The sequence below is a fragment of the Macaca mulatta genome, chromosome 1 (assembly GCF_049350105.2).
Source record: "Macaca mulatta isolate MMU2019108-1 chromosome 1, T2T-MMU8v2.0, whole genome shotgun sequence".
NCBI classification, from domain to species: domain Eukaryota; kingdom Metazoa; phylum Chordata; class Mammalia; order Primates; family Cercopithecidae; genus Macaca; species Macaca mulatta.
In genome coordinates this window covers 151,213,616-151,236,797 of record NC_133406.1, presented here as the reverse complement: position 1 = coordinate 151,236,797, position 23,182 = coordinate 151,213,616, and the positions used below count along the sequence as shown (strand labels likewise).

Genomic DNA, 23,182 nt, shown 5'->3' with positions numbered 1-23,182 from the left:
CCATTGCACTCCAGCCCGTGCAACAGAGCCTGGGTGACAGAGTGAGGCTCTGTCTCAAAAACTAAACTAATATAAACTAAAATAAAAGCTATGAGAAGAAAAGAAATTTTCCTGGTACAGTGTTGTTCTCTAGACCTCATGTATTACAGTCTCTGTGAAACTGGGCCAAAGATGGAATTTCATTTTCTGTGCTTTATGCAGTGACTCAGACAAATCTATGACCTCACACAAATCTGTAACTTCATGTATCACAGTCTCTATAAAAACTGTATCAAAGAAAGAATTTTTCTCTGTGCTTTATAGAGTGATTCATCCAGATCTGTAAAGAAATGAAAACAATTTTAGATCTTTCAATATCCGGTATTTCATATCAGGTTAAATCTGATACTTTCAAAACTGGAGAAATCTATTTCGGATAGCTTTGATGCTTATAATAAGAATCTTATTGAATGTTATCTAAGGGCTATAGTTCAAGAAGACTAAGACACTATTCAATCGGGGCACAATAAGAACACCTTATAAGCACCATTCATCCTTCCTTTTCTGAGCATGCTTTTGACGTGTTTCAATGATTCAGAAACATTCTAGTGAATCCCATTTTGACAGCAAAGTGGGATCAAGAGACCCCAAGGCCATCCTCAGGATCAATGACTCTTTAGAAGACATGGAACTCAGAGATACATCCCATCAGTACCTAATTTACTGAGAGTTTTTAGCATGAAGGACTGTTGAATTTTGTCAAAGGCCATTTCTGCATCTATTGAGATAATCAGGTGGTTTTTGTCTTCAGTTCTGTTTATGCTGGATTACATTTATTGATTTGCATATACTGAACCAGCCTTGCATCCCAAGGATAAGGCCCACTTGATCATGGTGGATAAGTTTCATGATATGCTGCTGGATTCACTTTGCCAGTATTTTATAGAGGATATTCGCATCAATGTTCATCAGGGATATTGGTCTAAAATTCTCTTTTTTTGTTGTGTCTCTGCCAGGCTTTGGTATCAGGATGATGCTGGCTTCATAAAATGAGTTAGGAAGGATTCTCTCTTTTTCTATTGATTGGAACCCAGAGCCAATATCATACTGATTGGGCAAAAACTGGAAAAATTCCCTTTGAAATCTGGCACAAGACAGGGATGGCCTCTCTCACCACGCCTATTCAACATAGTGTTGAAAGTTCTGGCCAGGGCAATCAGGCAGGAGAAAGAAATAAAGGGTATTCAATTAGGAAAAAAGGAAGACAAATTGTCTCTGTTTACAGATAACATGATTGTACACTTAGAAAACCCCAACGTCTCAGCCCAAAATCTCCTTTAGCTGATAAACAACTTCAGCAAAGTCTCAGGATACAAAAATCAATGTGCAAAAATCACAAGCATTCTTATACACCAATAAGAGACAAACAGAGAGCTAAATCATGAGTGAACTCCCATTCACAATTGCTTCAAAGAGAATAAAATACCTAGGAATCCAACTTACAAGGGATGTAAAGGACCTCTTCAAGGGGAACTACAACCACTGCTCAAGGAAATAAAAGAGGACAAAAACAATTGGAAGAACATTCCATGCTCATGCATAGGAAGAATCAATATCATGAAAATGGCCATACTGCCCAAGGTAATTTATAGATTCAGTGCCATCCCATCAAGCTAGCAATGACTTTCTTCACAAAATTGGAAAAAACTGCTTTAAAGTTCATATGGAACCAAAAAAGAGCCCACATTGCCAAGACAATCCTAAACCAAAAGAACAAAGCTGGAGGCATTACGTTACCTGACTTCAAACTATACTACAAGGCTACAGTAACCAAAACAACATGGTACTGGTACCAAAACAGAGACATAGACCAATGGAACAGAACAGAGCCCTCAGAAATAATACCACACATCTACAACCATCTGATCTTTGACAAACCTGACAAAAACCAGAAATGGGGAAAGGAGTCCTTATTTAATAAATGGTGCTAGGAAAATTGGCTAGCCATATATAGAAAGCTGAAACTGGATCCCTTCCTTATGCCTTATACAAAAATTAATTCAAGATGGATTAAAGACTTAAATGTTAGACCTAAAACCATAGAAACCTTAGAAGAAAACCTAGGCAATACCATTCAGGACATAGGCATGGGCAAGGACTTCATGTCTAAAACACCAAAAGCAATGGCAACAAAAGCCAAATTTACAAATGGGATCTAATTAAACTAAAGAGCTTCTGCACAGCAAAAGAAACTACCATCAGAGTGAACAGGCAACCTACAGAATGGAAGAAAATTTTTGCAATCTACTTACCTGACAAATGACTAATATCCAGAATCTACAAAGAACTCAAACAAACTTACAAGAAAAAAACAAACAACCCCATCAAAAAGTGGGTGAAGGATAGGAACAAACACTTCTCAAAAGAAGACATTTATGCAGCCAACAGACACATGAAAAAAATGCTCATCATCACTGGCCATCAGAGAAATGCAAATCAAAACCACAGTGAGATACCATCTCACACCAGTTAGAATGGCGATCATTAAAAAGTCAGGAAACAAGAGGTGCCGGAGAGGATGTGGAGAAATAGGAACACTTTTACACTGTTGGTGGGACTGTAAACTAGTTCAACCATTGTGGAAGACAGTGTGGCGATTCGTCAAGAATCTAGAACTAGAAATACCATCTGCCAGCAATCCCATTACTGGGTATATACCCAAAGGATTATAAATCATGTTGCTATAAAGACATGTGCACACATATGTTTATTGCGGCACTATTCACAATAGGAAAGATTTGGAACCAACCCAAATGCTCATCAATAATAGACTGTATAAAAAATGTGGCACATATATATCATGGAATACTATGCAGCCATAAAAAGGATGAGTTCATGTCCTTTGTAGGGACATAGATGAAGCCGGAAACCATCATTCTCAGCAAACTATCGCAAGAACAGAAAACCAAACACTGCATGTTCTCACTTATAGGTGGGAATTGAACAGTGACTACACCTGGACACAGGAAGGGGAACATCACACACCGGCGCCTGTCTGGGGTCGGGGAAGGGGGAGGGATAGCATTAGGAGATATACCTAATGTAAATGATGAGTTAATGGGTGCAGCACACCAACATGGCACATGTATACATATGTAACAAACCTGCACGCTGTGCACATGTACCCTAGAACTTAAAGTATAATTTAAAAATATTAAAAAATGAAGACATGGAACTCAGAAAAAATGTTATGCTCACAGTTACAGCCCATTACATTGAACAGCTACAAATTGAAACCAACAAAAACAAAAGGGACATGGACCAGAGTCTGACACCAAGCATAGGCTTGCATTTGTGTTCTCCCTTGAGAGTTGCACAGATATTATCTAATTTTCCCAAAATAATATGTGACACATGTCAATCAGGGATGGTCACACAAACTTTAGTGTTTTTATTAGAGGGCAGTCATGTAGGAATGGAGTGCTCATGTGGCTGATCTTATTTGCTCAGACTCCTGCCTCTTCAGAGGTCAAACTGGTATGGTATATCTATCCTAAGACCGACACCATAAATCACATTTTTAGCATAAAGTACCCGGTATGGCCCAAGCCCTCAACATGTCCAAACATTTATTATAAGGCTGGTTGTTCTAAGGGCCTACCCTTTATGTCCCAGGAACCAGTTGAGGGCAAGACCTTTCTTACAGAATTAACCTTTTATTAGATAGTATTAAAGAATGAAGAAGGTGATAATATGAGAAATACAAAATAAAGGTTTGTATTGTCTTACTGGAAGAATATGTCTATTTTTTTCTTGACTTTTGAAAGTATATTCTTTCTCTGAAAGATGTAACTAGGCTCTAGCAAAATATGCTGTAAGTATATGTTTTTGAAAGTAGTTTATTTTATTTCATTGTTATTCTGCGCTTAGCAACTTCCAATCTGATTACAGTTGACCCTTGAACAACGTGGGTTTGAACTTTGAGTTCACTTACTATGGATTTTTTTCAACTAAAATACACAGTATGAAAATATACTGTTTGAGGAATGTGAAACCCACATATATGGAGGGTCATCTTTTGGTATACACGAATTCTGCAGGGCCACTGCTGGACTTGGGTATGCAAGGATTTTGCATGGATTATCCACAGTGGTCCTAGAACCAATTATCTATCTATACTGAGGGATGGCTGTAGTTATTTTTCTTGATATAGAACAGAAAAAGTATTTAATAAGGAATATATGTATATGAGACTTAAGAAGGTGTAACACTGATTGTAACCTGGATATGGTACAAATTTCATGGTACTAATTGGCCTAAAATCACTTGATCCAACATTGGGCCTAAATTTCCTTAATGTGTTCCAACTCTAGCTCCTGGAGTTTCTCAAGGAATCACAACCCATGAAAATAAATTATCAATCACCTTTCAACAACCAGAAATCACCACTGAAACAGGCTTTGATCAATCTTAAAAATTGACATCAAATTTTTAGGTTGATTCCCACCTCCTATTGAATTTTCTACCACCAAGGCCATGCTCTGTCACCTAGAATCATTAAGACATCCTTCAGATAGTCATCTCTGGTAGTGGGGCATTGAACTATCTTCAGTTACAGCACAAACTCCCATACAATTTAAACTAAGCTAAAAAGAAATTCCAAACTCAGTGGAGTTTTCTCCTCCACTCTAAGTGAGGATCATGCCTTGGTTAGCTTTGTTAGTTCAACCACCATAGACCTTATCTAAGGAAAGATAAGTACCCTATCTCACAATTTCCAAGTATCACTTAGAAACAAGTTTTATGAACTTCTCTTTGGCCTTGTATCCTCTTATCTCCAATCTTGATTTTGAGTTATAGTAAAGAGGAACAGCCTTAGTTGCCACTCCTGTAAAATCAGTAAATCATGGTGGTTCAGGTCCTAGAAGGATGCCACAGCTTCTCCTGAGCCTGGTGAGTGATGGTACTCATGGTGTTGTGACACAGTGTCCACTCAAAAGCACTATCAGTGCAAAAATCCACAAGTCGTTCTTGCAATCAATCTAGAAAGTATATGGCAGCAAGAGATTTAGGCATCTACTATTCATTCATTCATTTGTTCACTTGCTATTTCAGCTAGGCTATATACAGCTAGATAATGGGACAAAAAACACGTATTTTTGAAGACAGTCTTAAATTCAAACTTCAGATGTGGATAAGCATTTCTTTAGCAAATTTTTATCAGTTATGGGCTGTACTGAGGATAAAAATGCTATGAATTAAACCCAACAAGTGTTTATTGTTCATCCACTAAATGCCAGATACTGCATTTTATTTATGTATGATTCAATATACCAGTCTCTGCCCTCATAAAGATGACTTTCTGGTGAGGGAAATAAACAAGTAAAAATATAAATGCAACCAGGGTGATAATGTTTGCCAGAAATGTTATGAAAACTACAATGTAAAAGAAAATGTGGTAATTCCAATAAATGGGAACAAGTACTCTGTGAGTTCAGAACAAGAAGAGACTATAACCATAAAAAACAGCCCTAGGCTTAAAATAGCTGGTCTTTAAAAAAGTTATACAAGGTGTAATTGTAGAGATAAAGGGACCATTCAAGAGGAAAGACCAGCATAAGCCAAGTCAGATATGTTAGAAAGTGTAGGTCTTACTAAAGGTACTGTAGAATTATTCCATTTGACTGAAGCACTGAATAGATGTGTTGAAATGAAAGATGAGACTGGAAATGAGATTAGGGCTTGACAAAAAGGGACTTGAAGATCAGGAAAATAGAATTAGATATCTGTAAACCATACCAGAATTCTAGATTTGGCTTATGGTTTTACTGCCATCAAGAGTTTATAATTTGGTATACTGTGGGGTTTTTTGATTAATAGATTCTATCTGGAAGATTGGAAATAATTTTTATTTTGAGGAAAAATGATATCCATCATATCCCCAGATCCCTTTGTATTATTCCTAATCAATTTAAATTTAAAAACAAACAAAAGTAGGACTTATTTCAACAACATCAATTTATTTTAACTCTGGGAAATCATATCGGTGTTTTCTGAGATTATTATTGAAAATTCAAACTGGGAAATCCATGTTTTAAAAGTATAGGAAGCCAAAGATCTATTTATGAACTACTTTCAATTTATATTTAGAATAATGTACAATAAAGAGAAATGATTCATTGCAAATAATACTATAAAATTATCCCATGTATAATTTTTTCAATGAGTCAATTTTATAATATCAGACAAACAAAAGCTGAAGGATTTCATCAATAACAGACCTGTCTTACAAGAAATGCTAAAGGGACTCCTTCAATCTGAAAGAAAAGGACATTAATGAGCAATTAAAAAAATCATCTGAAGGTACAAAACTCACTGGTGGCAGCAAGTACACAGGGAAAAAAAGAATATTACGTCACCATAATTGTGGTGTGTAAACTCCTCATATCTCAAGTAGAAAGACTAAAAGATAAACCTATCTAAAATAACAACTATAACAACTTTTCAAGACATAGATAGTATAATAATAAATAGAAACAACAAAAATTTGAAAAGCATGGAGATGAAATTAAAGTGTAGAATTTTTATTCATTTTCTCTTTGCTTGTTTGTTATTTGTTTGTTTATGCAGTCAGGGTTGTCATCAGTTTGAAATAATAGGTTATAAAACATTATTTGCAAACCTCATTATAACCTCAAATCAAAAAATGTAAAACGGATACAAAAAGAATAAAAAGCAAGAAATTAAAACATACCACCAGAAAAAAATCACCTTCGCTAAAAGGAAGACAGGAAAGAAAAGAAGACCACAAAACTACTAGAAAAAACATAAAATAGCAAGATTAAGTCCTTACTTATCAATGATTACATTGAATGTGAATGGACGAAACTCTCCAATCAAAAGACATAGAGTGATCCTCCACTGATCAGGCCTCCAAGCACGTTCCCCAGGCCCCTATCCAGGTCTTCATCTCTCCCATTCCTGCCACTGCCACCTCTACCCTTGGAGAATGAGTTAACTAGGAACATGTCTCCTCACATCCAGAGGTCTGGCAGTCAGTTCTTCAGCAGAGGCAGAAGAGGTGGCAGAGTGGCCATGTGCTTCCTAGGTGGAATCATTATCTCCATCATGGAGGTGGATACACAGCACAACCTAGAGCCCCTGCCTCCACACACACATTGCTCCAACACTGAGGCCAACAAGAGTGTGGAGGTCCATCAGTTCTGGAGAGTCTTTGCACAGTTGGCTGGAGATGACATCAAGGTCAGCGGCGCAGAACTGATGAATGTTCTCAACAAGGTTATCAGTAGGACTGAACTGAAGACTCATGGTTTTGGCATTGATACATGTCAAAGCATGGTGGCCATGATGGATAGTGACATCACAGGCAAGCTGGACTTTGAGGAATTCAAGTACCTGTGGAACAACATCAAAAGGTGACAGATAATATAACAGCAGTTTGATGTTGACCGATCTGGAATCATTTGCACCAGTGAACTTGCAGGGGCCTTTGAGGCAGCAGGGTTCCACCTGAATGAACAACTACAACATAATATTCTGACACTATTTGGATGAAGGAGGGAACATGGATTTTGACAACTTTATCAGCTGCTTGATCAGGTCAGATGCTTCATTCCATGCCTTGAAATCTCTTTACAAAGATGACACTAGACCCCTCCAAGTGAATATCCAAGAGTGGCTGCAGCTGACAATGTGTTTCTAAATGGGAAACCCAGGCCTGCCCCTTCATGCCTTGCTATAGGAGTCACCTTGGAGCCTCAGCCTCTCCCAGTGCTGATCCCATTTGCAGTCACATCTTCATGGGTCCTGCTGACAAATGGGCCTTTTGTTCTTCAAGCCCTTGGCACCCAGCTTCTCCGTCAACATCCAGGGTCAAATGTGCCCCAACATGCCATGCCCTGAGTTGGCCCCGACTCTAAAACATGCTAACACGCTCTTCCAACAGTCACCCCACCCCACCATACCCATCTCACTCTCATGCCATAACCTCACTCTTGTATCTGTGCCAACGTCAACACTTGCATTGCTCGAATGCCCCAAGGGCCCTCTCTCAGTTCTGGGAGGACGACTCCACTCCCTACACACCCTGGTCCACGCATTCACAGTTACCACCCAAGCAGTCAAACATCAGGCTATTCCAGTCCCACATGTTCCAGTGGTTTCATCTGTATTCTGCTCCTAGTCTGCCAGGCCCAGGAGGAAGAAAAAATGTATGAAAAAAAGAAAGAGAGAGAGAGAGAGAGAGGAAGGAAGGAAGGGAGGGAGGAAGGAAGGAAGGAAGGAAGGAAGGAAGGAAGGAAGGAAGGAAGGAAGGAAGGAAGGAAGGAAGGAAGGAAGGAAGAAAGGCAGGCAGGCAGACAGGCAGGCAAGCAGGCTTATTTCACTTAACATAATGACCATGAATTCAACCCAAGTTGTTGCAAATGATAGAATCTCATTCTTTTTGATGGCTGAATAGTACTCCATTGTGTATATGTAAGCATTTTCCTTATCCATTCATCTGTTGATTAACACTTAGGTTGTTTCCAAATCTTGGCTATTGTGAAGAGTGCTGCAACAAATGTGGAAGTGCAGATATCCCTTTGATATGCATATTTCCTTTTGGGGTGGTATATGCTCAGCAGTAGAACTGCTGGATCATATGGTAGCTCTGTTTTTAGTTTTTTAAGGAACCTTGTGATTTGAGCTCCTTATATATTCTGGTTATTAATCCCTTGTCAGATGGATAGTTTGCAAATATTTTCTCTTATTCTGTGGGTTGTCTCTTCACTTTGTTAATTTTTTACCTTTTTTAACTTAATATGATTTGACTTGTCCATTTTTGCTTTGGTCACTCAGGAAATCTTTTTCCATACCAATGTCAAGAGTTTTCCTAATGTTTTCTTGTAGTAGTTTCATAGTTTGAGGTCTTAGATTTAAAACTTTAATCCATTTTGATGTGATTTTTGTATATGGTGATAGATAGGGGTCTATTTTCATTCTTCTGCATATGAATATGCAGTTTTCCCAGCACCACTTATTGAAGAGATTTTTCTTTCCCTCATGTATGTTCTCCGCAGCTTTGTCAGAAATGAGTGCTCTGTAGGTGTATGGATTTGTTTCTGGGTTCCCTAATCTGTTCCATTAACTACACATACGTTTTTATGCCAGTAACATGCTGTTTGGGTTACGTAGCTCTGTAGTATAATTTGAAGTCAGGTAATGATTCCTCCAGTTTTGTTCTTTTTGCTCAGGACACCTTAGGCTATTCTGGGTCTTCAGTGGTTCCATATAAACTGTAGGATTTATATGGAACCTAAATAATTTTCTCTATTTCTGTGAAGAATGTCATTGATATTTTGATAGGGAATTCACTGAATCTGTAGATTTCTTTTGGTAGTATGGACATTTTTTAAATGTTCATTCTTCAAATTCACGCACATGGAATAACCTTTCCATTTTTGTATACTCTTCAATTTCTTTCCTCAGTGTTTTATAGCTTTCATTGTAGAGCATAACTAGTTGAAGCCTGAGGAAGGAACACATTTAAAATTCTCTGGAAATTATTCTAAGGGTAAACATCAAACTATGAATGCTGATTCACTGTGTTGGATATTTATTCACTGTTAGAATTAATAAGTAAATCAATATTGAATTCCTTACATGCAGCCAGGATGCAAAATACATCCTCTAAATCCTATTCCATCTTCCATTAATTGTCTAGTGAAAATATTTAATAAGAATCCAAAAAGAAAGTTTTCCACAATAAATTAAATGAAATATTTGGGTTGTGAGTATAGTTGAGTGTTGATGAGGCAGGAAATTAAAGAAAAATACAATTAAAAAGAAAAAGAAATAAGTTTTCCTGTATTAGGCTGACTTGTCTCAGAGGCAGCAACAGGCACAGACCAGACCCAGGAAAAGTCTTCATAATGTTATCTAATGTGCTCTGGAGACTCTCCCAGCACTCCCTCAACATAGGGAGAAGAAAAACTAATTTTCCTTTGTTTAATGGAATAAGTTTTTAGATTCCTGTTCTCTGTAACTAGTGACTTCAAGTATTCTGTTTTATCTAAGAAGTAGAGTGAAGGTCATGAGAAGCCTGAGTAGGCCTGAACTACAGCTGCCTGGGCACCATAGTGAAGGTTATAAGATAAACCAGTATAAGGCTCTTTAGAGCAAAACCTAGATAACAGACATCTGGGTTGCTTGGCAAGGGTCATGTGCAATCCTGAGTTTGTCCTGCCTCTATATCCCTGCTTTCACACCACTGTAAGCTTGCTTCGAGCTAGCCCACCCACTTTTGTGAAGTGTGTATGAAAGTCAAGTGCTGTCTTTGCATGTGAGTCTGCCGGGGCCTGAGTGCACTCAATAAAAATTCTCTTGTTTTAACCCGAGGTCTCTCTCGTCCTCCTGGATCCTGCAACATTGATAAGTCACTGTCAGGCTAACATTTTTCATAATGAGCTACTTTGACAATACTTCCATAACTTTCTCAAATGATACAGATTTTGCCTCCTCTCTCGCTGTCACACACAAAACTTTTGGCCATACTGGGGAATCTTATGAGTCTCCCTTATAATTGCAAAACACTAGAAATTTTCGTTTATTTTGCCTCTTCTCTTGCAGACAAGGGAACACCCCAGACATGGCATCAGAGGTCCACATGACAGGTCCAATGTGCCTCATTGAGAACACTAATGGGCGACTGATGGCGAATCCAGAAGCTCTGAAGATCCTGTCTGCCATTACACAGCCTGTGGTGCCTGTGGTTGTGGTGGCGATTGTGGGCCTCTACCGCACAGGCAAATCCTACCTGATGAACAAGCTGGCTGGGAAGAAAAAGGGTGAGTGGCATGAGCAAAGCTCTGCCAAGTCCCTTCTGTCCATCTACACAGTCAGCATCCATTACGAGGATGTGAGGAGAGAAAGTTAGAGATGAGGATGAATACTGAAAGCTAACTTTCCATTCACAGTTGGTCTCCTTATCTTCACGCTGTTCCAGGGGATAAGATTAAATTCATTAATTATTCCCGCGATATGTTAGTTTCCCTTTCGAAAGCACAAATTATGCCTTTCATAAAAGGAGTAAGACTGCAATAAAAATAATTAATGCACATAATAATAACTACAATAAACTATACAATGTTTATTACAATTTTTATGCCATAACAGCGAGTTTACAGTGATCTTTAAGATTGAAAAAATGTTTCAGTCTGTATTGGATATTCTTTTTTATTGTTGTAAAAAAAACATAAAATTTAACCTCGTAACCATTTTTAAGTGTACAGCTCTGTGACATTAATTAAATTCACACTGTTATACAACTGTCACCTCCATCCATATCCAGAACTCTTTCATCTTGCCTAACAGAAACTCTGTACTAAATAAACAAAAGCTCCACATTAACCCATTGCCTGCCATCATTCTACATTCTATCTCTATGAATTTGACTACTACAGAAAACTCATAAGTGGAATCATTCAATATTTGTCCTTTTATGACTGTCTTATTTCAATTCATATGTCTTCAAAGTTCATCAGTGTGTTAGCACGTGTCAAAACTCTTCCTTTTTAAGGCTTAGTAATTGTATGATAATTTGTTTATCTCTTCATCTGTCAATGGCCACTTGGATTGCTTCCACCTTTTGTCTATTATAAATAATGCTAATAGGAACATGAGTGTCTGAATATCTGTTCAAGTCCCTGCTTTCACTTCTTTTGGGAATATATCCAGAAGGGGAATTGTTGGCTTATGGAGTCATTCCATGTTAACTGTTTTTTTTAAAGAAATCACTGTACCATTTTCCACAGTGACTGTACCATTTTACATTCCCAACAGAAATGCACAAGGGCTCTAATTTCTCTACTTCCTCACCAACATTTTTTATTTTCAGGGTTTGTTTTGTTTTGTTTGATAGTGTCCATAGGAATGGATGTTAAGTAGTATCTCGTTGTGGTTTTGATTTTGATTTCCGTAATGACTAGTGATATTGAGCATCTTTTCATGTGCTTATTGGCCACTTGTATATCTTCTTTGGGAAAATGTCTATTCAAGTCCTTTGTTCATTTATTAATCTGGTTGTTTATTTGTGTTGCTTTGTAAATTTTTGTATATTTTCTAGATATCAATCCCTTATATACATGTTTAGCAAATCTTTTCTTACATTCTATGTGTTGCCTTTTTTAACTCTGTTGATAGAGTCCGTTAACACACAAAAGTTTCAAATTTTGATGAAATCCAACTAATCTATTTTTTCTTTTATTGACTATTGGTCTCTTATTCAAAAAAATCATTGCCAAATCCAATATTATAAAACTTTTGCCCTTTGTTTTCTTCTATAACTTTTATAGTTTTAACTCTAATGTTCAGCTCTTTGATTCATTTTGAGTTCATATTTATAAGTTATAAGGTAACAGCCCAACTTTTTTAAGGAGATATCTCATTGCCTCAACATCATTTGTTAAAGAGACTCTCCTTTCTTCATTAAATGATCTTGACATCCGTACTGGAAATCATTTGACCATATATGTCAGAGTTTATTCATGGGCTGTTTTTCTATTCCATTGGTTTATATGTCAGTCTTTATACCAGTACCATACATGGTTTTGTAATACGTCTCAGAACCCAGAAACTGTGAGATTCCAACTTTGCTCTTCCTTTTTAAGATTATTTTCATAATTAGGGGATTTCCAGAAATTTCATATGAAAGTTATGGTGGATTTTTCTATTTATACAAAGTAATTGGCATGTTGGTAGGTATTACATCAAACCTGTACATCATTTTGGGTAGTAGTGACATCTTAAGAATATTAAGTCTTCCAATCCATAAACGCAGGATGCCTTTCTAATAATTTATGCCATCTATAATTTCTTTAAAGGGTGTTTTTTTTATTATTATTATACTTTAAGTTCTAGGGTACATGTGCATAACATGCAGGTTTGTTACATATGTATACTTGTGCCATGTTGGTGTGCTGCACCCATCAACTCGTCAGCACCCATCAACTCGTCATTTACATCAGGTATAACTCCCAATGCAATCCCTCCCCCCTCCCGCCTCCCCATGATAGGTCCCGGTGTGTGATGTTCCCCTTCCCGAGTCCAAGTGATCTCATTGTTCAGTTCCCACCTATGAGTGAGAACATGCGGTGTTTGGTTTTCTGTTCTTGCGATAGTTTGCTAAGAATGATGGTTTCCAGCTGCATCCATGTCCCTACAAAGGACACAAACTCATCCTTTTTTATGGCTGCATAGTATTCCATGGTGTATATGTGCCACATTTTCTTAATCCAGTCTGTCACTGATGGACATTTGGGTTGATTCCAAGTCTTTGCTATTGTGAATAGTGCCGCAATAAACATACGTGTGCATGTGTCTTTATAGCAGCATGATTTATAATCCTTTGGGTATATACCCAGTAATGGGATGGCTGGGTCATATGGTACATCTAGTTTTAGATCCTTGAGGAATCGCCATACTGTTTTCCATAATGGTTGAACTAGTTTACAATCCCACCAACAGTGTAAAAGTGTTCCTATTTCTCCACATCCTCTCTGGCATCTGTTGTTTCCTGACTTTTTAATGATCGCCATTCTAACTGGTGTGAGATGGTATCTCATTGTGGTTTTGATTTGCATTTCTCTGATGGCCAGTGATGATGAGCATTTTTTCATGTGTCTGTTGGCTGTATGAATGTCTTCTTTTGAGAAATGTCTGTTCATGTGCTTTGCCCACTTTTTGATGGGGTTGTTTGTTTTTTTCTTGTAAATTTGTTTGAGTTCTTTGTAGGTTCTGGATATTAGCCCTTTTAAAGGGTGTTTGAAGTTTTCACTCTACAACTCTTTCGCCTGCTTGGTTAAGCTTATTCCTAGGTAGTTTATTCTTTTGATGCTGTTAAATGGGATTGTTTTCAAAATTTCCTTTTCTTTTTGTTTAGGAAGGAAATTAGAATTCCTGTTCTAATTCTATTTTTATACACTAGCAACTGATTTCTCCATATTGACTTTGCATGCTGCAAATTTGATGAATTCTTTTAAAAGTTCTAATAGGTTTTTGTGGAATATTTAATGTTTTCTACAAATTAGATACTACTCTCAGTAGACAGATAATTTTACTTTTTCATTACCAATTAGGATGCCTCCTTTATGCTTTTCTTGTCTAATTACTCTGGACAGAACTTGCAGTGTTCTATGGAACACAATTGGCAAAAGTAGGCATCCTTCTCTTGTTCCTGATGTTATAGGAAAAGCTATGAAACTTCATCATTAAATGTGAAGTGAGCTGTGGGTTTTTAATATATGGCCTTTATTATGTTGAGGTACTGTTTTTCTATTTCTACTTTGTTGATTGTTTTTATCATGAAAGCCTCCTGAATTTTTCCATGCATTGGATATTCAAATTTCCTATTTCTTTGATTGTAACTAAGTAAGATGAATAGTGATTGTTGTTTCGGTTCTCTCCTAACCTTAAATATGCTACCTTTTCCTTTAACTACCAGAATTGCCTGTTACTAGATCTCCATCTCTAGTCTCCTCTCTCCCTTGCAGGCTTCTCTCTGGGCTCCACAGTGCAGTCTCACACTAAAGGAATCTGGATGTGGTGTGTGCCCCATCCCAAGAAGCCAGGCCACATCCTAGTTCTGCTGGACACTGAGGGTCTGGGAGATGTAGAGAAGGTGAGACTCAAGGATCCAATTGTGGAGTGAGTCCCTCTTCTCTGAATATTTTATGCACCATTTAATTGTTTATTAACTATTAACTACAGGCCATAATATGTGGGGTTTAACACAGATGCATAAAGGGAGCACAAATAATCCCAGTGTCATGAGTCTTATCCTGCAGAGAACTTTAGTTAAGAATTTGGGTGCTAAAGCCCCATGACTTTCTGTTTAAATTTAAATTCTGTCACCAATTCAGTACCCTGAGAAAATTGACTTATTTTATACTCAGCATTCTAATCTTTAAAATGTATGGAAAAGACCTATGTTGGCCACATAGAATTATTTTGAATATTTAATGAGATAAACAGTACATTTCAGGTGTAGATTAATTATTTGATAAAATAGCAACTAATAGTATCAATCTTATATGTGAATTTTGTTATTGAGAAAAGATGAGAAAATTTTAAATTTACATTGTACTCATGCCTTAAAATGCCCACCAACCTTGAATTTTAATTTTACAATTATTTGTTGATGGTCATTAGAAGACTTAATAAGGATCATTGTAACCCAAAAACACTCATCGAAAAACTACCCAAAAGCGACATCCTACTGAGAATACTTTTTGTATTTGGCTTCCTTTGATATGCCATTAGTGCTAAAGAACAAACAAACAAAAAAGAACAAAAACCCTCTAATATATGAACATAGTTTTACTACTGTTACTCTAGAAAGTGCTGTGATGATGAAACTTGCTCCTGACTCCAGTATGTCTTGACTTCCAGGGTAACAACCAGAATGACTCCTGGATCTTCGCCCTGGCCGTCCTCCTGAGCAGCACCTTCGTGTACAACAGCATGGGAATCATCAACCAGCAGGCCATGGACCAACTGCAGTATCCTTTGTGACCCAGAACAGCACCGAAGTCAGAGGCGACACCTGTATTCATAAACTAGCTGCCTGACTGTGAATCCTGATGAATCAAGCTCAAGAGGAGAAAACAAAAAATAATGCAAGTACAGAGGAGAGAGCCCATGTATCCACTTTAGAAATGACACTTAGGTTAGGAGCAAAGGAAAATGGAAAGTTTGGGAATGTGTTGAATATGGGATGAGGTCCCTGTTCATTTTGTCACATTTCCTTAGTTAGCTACTCAGCTATATGACAGAGCTGACACAGCGAATCCGATCAAAATCCTCACCTAATGAGAATGAGAATAAGGATTCAGCTGACTTTGTGAGCTTCTTCCCAGACTTCGTGTGGACACTGAGAGATTTCTCCCTGGACTTACTAGCAGATGGACAACCCATCACAGGAGATAAGTACCTGACATACTCCCTGAGGCTGAAGCAAGGTAACAGACAGCTTCAACTGATATATGAGGATGAGAAAACAAAAGAAATTACCAGTTTTCAATTTACTATTGCTAGTTTTCCCAAATTTGCAGTTTTCTATGTCTTCAACTGGCTATTCCTATAAATTCATGCTTGTTGAATATCTGAATTAATAGATTTTATTTTAAATTACGTTTGTCCTTGTTCTAAAACAAGTTTCATGTTCTTTCACCTATGTGTATGCTATGATTAAGTTAATTTTATCTCCCTGCCAAGGGTTTGTGATCTTCTATTTAGCCATAGAATGTGGAGTAAAATGGATATTTATTTAAAGAACATAGACTAAAACACGAACGTGTGCTAGTCCAAGCACTGGCAAACTACAGCCCAAGGCAAATCATGGCCAATCCTGCCTGCCAGCTGTCTTTGTAAATAAGATTTTCTTGGAATAATGCTATGCCCATTCATTTACAGATTTTCAAAAACTGTTGTCATACTCCAATAACAGAGTTGAGTATTTGGAAAAGAGACCACCCAGCCTGAAGAGCCTAAAATATTTACTATTTGGCCCTTTACAGAAACACTTATATTAGGCAATTTTATGATTTTTTTTGTTTTTCTAGGCACCAGTTAAACAGATAAAACTTTTCTTTTTTTTTTTTTTTTTTTTTTTTTTTACCAAGCTCAAGTCCAACCTTCTCTGCCTACATCAATATTTACATATGAATAAAATGCTTCCTCAAATAGAGAACAATAGCTTCCACCTTTTAGGCTGTATTTTGTTTGTTTGTTTTTGTTTTTGTTTTTTTATACTTTACGTTCTAGGGTACATGTGCACGACGTGAAGGTTTGTTACATATGTATACATGTGCCATGTTGGTGTGCTGCACCCATTAACTCGTCATTTACATTAGGTATATCTCCTAATGCTATCCCTCTCCCCTGCCCCCTTCCCACAATAGGCCCCGGTGTGTGATGTTCCCCTACCTGTGTCCAGGTGATCTCATTGTTCAATTCTCACCTATGAGTGAGAACGTGAGGTGTTTGGTTTTCTGTTCTTGTGATAGTTTGCTGAGAATCATGCTTTCCAGCTGCATCCATGTCCCTACAAAGGACACGAATTCATCCTTTTTTATGGCTGCATAGTATTCCATGATGTGTATGTGCCACATTTTCTTTATCCAGTCTGTCACTGATGGACATTTGGGTTGATTCCAAGTCTTTGCTATTCTGAATAGTGCTGCAATAAACATACATGTGCATGTGTCTTTAGAGCAGCATGATTTATAATCCTTTAGGTATATACCCAGTAATAGGATGGCTGGGTCTCATGGTATTTCTAGTTCTAGATCTTTGAGGAATCACCACACTGTTTTCCACAATGGTTGAACTAGTGTACAGTTCCACCAACAGTGTAAAAGTGTTCCTATTTCTCCACATCCTCTCCAGCACCTGTTGTTTCCTGATTTTTTAATTATTGCCATTCTAACTGGCATGCTATTGTACACGAAGGTGCTGCTCAGGAGGACTGCCATTCTAACTGAGAGATGGTATCTCATTGTGGCTTTGATTTGCATTTCTCTGATGGTGAGTGATGATGAGCATTTTTTCATGTGTCTGTTGTCTGTATGAATGTCTTCTTTTGAGAAGCGTTGGTTCATATCCTTTGCCCACTTTTTGATGGGGTTGTTTTTTTCTTGTAAATTTGTTTGAGTTCTTTGTAGATTCTGGATATTAGCCCTTTGTTAGATGAGTAGATTGCAAAATTTTTCTCCCATTCTGTAGGTTGCCTGTTCTCTCTAATGGTAGTTTCTTTTGCTGTACAGAAGCTCTTTAGTTTAATTAGATTCCATTTGTCAATTTTGGCTTTTGTTACCATTGCTTTTCGTGTTTTAGATATGAAGTCCTTGCCCATGCCTATGTCCTGAATGGTTTTACCTAGGTTTTCTTCTAGGGTTTTTATGGTTTTAGGTCTAACATTTAAGTCTCTAATCGATCTTGAATTAATTTTCATATAAGGAGTAAGGAAACGATCCAGTTTCAGCTTTCTACTTATGGCTAGCCAATTTTCCCAGCACCATTTATTAAATAGGGAATCCTTTCCCCATTTCTGGTTTTTGTCAGGTTTGTCAAAGATCAGATGGCTGCAGCTGTGTGGTATTATTTCTGAGGACTCTGTTCTGTTCCATTGGTCTATATCTCTGTTTTGGTACCAGTACCATGCTGTTTTGGTTACTGTAGCCTTGTAGTATAGTTTGAAGTCAGGTAGCATGATGCCTCCGGCTTTGTTCTTTTGGCTTAGGATTGTCTTGGCAATGCGGGGTCTTTTTTGGTTCCATATGAACTTTAAAGCAGTTTTTTCTAAGTCTGTGAAGAAAGTCATTGGTAGCTTAATGGGGATGGCATTGAATCTATAAATTACCTTGGGCAGTATGGCCATTTTCACAATATTGATTCTTCCTATGCATGAACATGGTATGTTCTTCCATTTGTTTGTGCCCTCATTTATGTCACTGATCAGTGGTTTGTAGTTCTCCTTGAAGAGGTCCTTTACATCCCTTGTAAGTTGGATTCCTAGGTATTTTATTCTCTTTGAAGCTATTGTGAATGGGAGTTCATTCATGATTTGGCTCTCTGTTTCTCTGTTACTGGTGTATAAGAATGCTTGTGATTTTTGCACAATGATTTTGTATCCTGAGACTTTGCTGAAGTTGCTTATCAGTTTAAGGAGATTTTGGGCTGAGACAATGGGGTTTTCTAAATATACAATCATGTCATCTGCAAACAGGGACAATTTGACTTTGTTTCCTAACTGATTACCCTTGATTTCTTTCTCTTGCCTGATTGCCCTAGCCAGAACATCCAACACTATGTTGAATAGGAGTGGTGAGAGAGGGCATCCCTGTCTTGTGCCAGTTTTCAAAGGGAATGCTTCCAGTTTTTGCCCATTCAGTATGATATTGGCTGTGGGTTTGTCATAAATAGCTCTTATCATTTTGAGATACATTCCATCAATACCAAATTTATTGAGAGTTTTTAGCATGAAGGGCTGTTGAATTTTGTCAAAGGCATTTTCTGCATCTATTGAGATAATCATGTGGTTTTTGTCTTTGGTTCTGTTTATGTGTTGGATTACGTTTATTGATTTGCGTATGTTGAACCAGCCTTGCATTCCAGGGATGAAGCCCACTTGATCATGGTGGATAAGCTTTTTGATGTGCTGCTGGATTTGGTTTGCCTGTATTTTATTGAGGATTTTTGCATTGATGTTCATCAGGGATATTGGTCTAAAATTCTCTTTTTTTGTTGTGTCTCTGCCAGGCTTTGGTATCAGGATGATGTTGACCTCATAAAATGAGTTAGGGAGGATTCCCTCTTTTTCTGTTGATTGGAACAGTTTCAGAAGGAATGGTACCAGCTCCTCCTTGTACCTCTGGTAGAATTCGGCTGTGAATCCGTCTGGTCCTGGACTTCTTTTTGGTTGGTAAGCTATTAATTATTGCCTCAATTTCAGAGCCTGCTATGGGTCTATTCAGGGATTCAATTTATTCCTGGTTTACTCTTGGGAGAGTGTAAGTGTCCAGGAAATTATCCATTTCTTCTAGGTTTTCTAGTTTATTTGCATAGAGGTGTTTATAGTATTCTCTGATGGTAGTTTGTATTTCTGTGGGGTCAGTGGTGATATCCCCTTTATCATTTTTTATTGCATCTATTTGATTCTTCTCTCTTTTCTTCTTTATTAGTCTTGCTAGTGGTCTATCCATTTCGTTGATCTTTTCAAACAACCAGCTCCTGGATTCATTGATTTTTTGGAGGGTTTGTTGTGTCTCTATCTCCTTCAGTTCTGCTCTCATCTTAGTTATTTCTTGCCTTCTGCTAGCTTTTGAATGTGTTTGCTCTTGCTTCTCTAGGTCTTTTAATTGTGATGTTAGGGTGTCAATTTTAGATCTTTCCAGCTTTCTCTTGTGGGCATTTAGTGCTATAAATTTCCCTCTACACACAACTTTAAATGTGTCCCAGAGATTCTGGTATGTTGTATCTTTGTTCTCATTGGTTTCGAAGAACACCTTTATTTCTGCCTTCATTTCGTTATGTACCCAGTAGTCATTCAGGAGCAGGTTGTTCAGTTTCCATGTGGTTGAGCTGTTTTGATTGAGTTTCTTAGTCCTGAGTTCTAGTTTGATTGCACTGTGGTCTGAGAGACAGTTTGTTATATTTTCTGTTCTTGTACATTTGCTGAGGAGTGCTTTACTTCCAATTATGTGGTCAATTTTGGAATAAGTGTGATGTGGTGCTGAGAAGAATGTATATTCTGTTGATTTGGGGTGGAGAGTTCTATAGATGTCTATTAGGTCTGCTTGCTGCAGAGATGAGTTCAATTCCTGGATATCCTTGTTAACTTTCTGTCTCATTGATCTGTCTAATGTTGACAGTGGAGTGTTGAAGTCTCCCATTATTATTGTATGGGAGTCTAAGTCTCTTTGTAAGTCTCTAAGGACTTGCTTTATGAATCTGGGTGCTCCTGTATTGGGTGCATATATATTTAGGATAGTTAGCTCTTCCTGTTGAATTGATCCCTTTACCATTATGTAATGGCCTTCTTTGTCTCTTTTGATCTTTGATGGTATAAAGTCTGTTTTATCAGAGACTAAGATTGCAACCCCTGCTTTTTTTTGTTCTCCATTTGCTTGGTAGATCTTCCTCCATCCCTTTATTTTGAGTCTATGTATGTCTCTGCATGTGAGATGGGTCTCCTGAATACAGCAAACTGATGGGTCTTGACTCTTTATCCAATTTGCCAGTCTGTGTCTTTTAATTGGAGCATTTAGTCCATTTACATTTAAGGTTAATATTGTTATGTGTGAACTTGATCCCGTCATTATGATATTAGCTGGTTATTTTGCTCGTTAGTTGATGCAGTTTCTTCCTAGCCTCGATGGTCTTTACATTTTGGCATGTTTTTGCAATGGCTGGTACCGGTTGTTCCTTTCCATGTTTAATGCTTCCTTCAGGGTCTCTTGTAAGGCGGGCCTGGTGGTGACAAAATCTCTAAGCATTTGCTTATCTGTAAAGGATTTTATTTCTCCTTCATTTATGAAACTTAGTTTGGCTGGATATGAAATTCTGGGTTGAAAATTCTTTTCTTTAAGAATGTTGAATATTGGCCCCCACTCTCTTCTGGCTTGGAGAGTTTCTGCCGAGAGATCTGCTGTTAGTCTGATGGGCTTCCCTTTGTGGGTAACCTGACCTTTCTCTCTGGCTGCCCTTAAGATTTTTTCCTTCATTTCAACTTTGGTGAATCTGGCAATTATGTGTCTTGGAGTTGCTCTTCTCGAGGAGTATATTTGTGGCGTTCTCTGTATTTCCTGGATTTGAATGTTGGCCTGCCCTACTAGGTTGGGGAAGTTCTCCTGGATGATATCCTGAAGAGTGTTTTCCAACTTGGTTCCATTTTCCCCCTCCCTTTCAGGCACCCCAATCAGACGTAGATTTGGTCTTTTTACATAATCCCATACTTCTTGCAGGCTTTGTTCATTTCTTTTTCTTCTTTTTTCTTTTGGTTTCTCTTCTCACTTCATTTCATTCATTTGATCCTCAATCGCTGATACTCTTTCTTCCAGTTGATCGAGTTGGTTACTGAAGCTTGTGCATTTGTCACGTATTTCTCGTGTCATGGTTTTCATCTCTGTCATTTCGTTTATGACCTTCTCTGCATTAATTACTCTAGCTATCAATTCTTCCACTCTTTTTTCAAGATTTTTAGTTTCTTTGCACTGGGTACGTAATTCCTCCTTTAGCTCTGAGAAGTTTGATGGACTGAAGCCTACTTCTCTCATCTCGTCAAAGTCATTCTCCATCCAGCTTTGATCCGTTGCTGGCGATGAGCTGCGCTCCTTTGCAGGGGGAGATGCGCTCTTATTTTTTGAATTTCCAGCTTTTCTGCACTGCTTTTTCCCCATCTTTGTGGTTTTATATGCCTCTGGTCTTTGATGATGGTGACGTACTGATGGGGTTTTGGTGTAGGTGTCCTTCCTGTTTGATAGTTTTCCTTCTAACAGTCAGGACCCTCAGCTGTAGGTCTGTTGGAGATTGCTTGAGGTCCACTCCAGACCCTGTTTGCCTGGGTATCAGCAGCAGAGGCTGCAGAAGATAGAATATTGCTGAACAGCGAGTGTACCTGTCTGATTCTTACTTTGGAAACTTCCTCTCAGGGGTGTACTCCACCCTGTGAGGTGTGGGGTGTCAGACTGCCCCTAGTGGGGGATGTCTCCCAGTTAGGCTACTCAGGGGTCAGGGACCCACTTGAGCAGGCAGTCTGTCCCTTCTCAGATCTCAACCTCCGCGTTGGGAGATCCACTGCTCTCTTCAAAGCTGTCAGGCAGAGTCATTTGCATCTGCAGAGGTTTCTGCTGCTTTGTTGTTGTTGTTGTTGTTTAGCTGTGCCCTGTCCCCAGAGGTGGAATCTACAGAGACAGGCAGGTTTCCTTGAGCTGCTGTGAGCTTCACCCAGTTCGAGCTTCCCAGCAGCTTTGTTTACCTACTTAAGCCTCAGCAATGGCGGGCACCCCTCCCCCAGCCTCGCTGCTGCCTTGCGGTTAGATCGCAGACTGCTGTGCTAGCAATGAGGGAGGCTCCGTGGGCGTGGGACCCTCCCGGACAGGTGTGGGATATAATCTCCTGGTGTGCCCGTTTGCTTAAAGTGCAGTATTGGGGTGGGAGTTACCCGATTTTCCAGGTGTTGTGTGTCTCAGTTCCCCTGGCTAGGAGAAGGGATTCCCTTCCCCCTTGCACTTCCCAGGTGAGGCGATGCCTCGCCCTGCTTCAGCTCTCGCTGGTTGGGCTGCAGCAGCTGACCAGCACTGATTGTCCGGCACTCCCTAGTGAGATGAACCCAGTACCTCAGTTGAAAATGCAGAAATCACCGGTCTTCTGTGTCGCTCGCGCTGGGAGTTGGAGACTGGAGCTGTTCCTATTCGGCCATCTTGCTCCGCCCAACCCAGCTGAATTCTAATTGGTTAATACAGCTGAGCCTTGATTGGCAGAAGCAGGGGAGCTGAAAAGCCCCAGAATAATAAGGTATGTCTTTTGGGTGAACTCAGAACGTGTGTGTGACCCTCGTTAGCAAATGGCCCCTTGGCTCAACTTTAAATGTAGGCCCAGTTAGCCACTCAGTATGCATCTTGAAGGATTGGCTCAAACTTGTTGA

At 38.6% G+C, this 23,182-nt stretch overlaps 1 non-coding gene and 1 pseudogene across 1 annotated transcript; both read left to right on the top strand.

Annotated features, from left to right (window-relative positions):
• Positions 1-6,017: 6,017 nt before the first annotated feature.
• On the top strand, positions 6,018-7,702 carry LOC106999460 (calpain small subunit 1 pseudogene; annotated as a pseudogene).
• Positions 7,703-14,528: 6,826 nt separating this feature from the next.
• LOC695462 (uncharacterized) lies at positions 14,529-16,002 on the top strand. The gene is made up of 2 exons (XR_013400648.1): positions 14,529-14,656; positions 15,427-16,002. It is a non-coding gene; the product is annotated as an uncharacterized LOC695462 (transcript).
• The last annotated feature ends 7,180 nt before the right edge of the window (positions 16,003-23,182 follow it).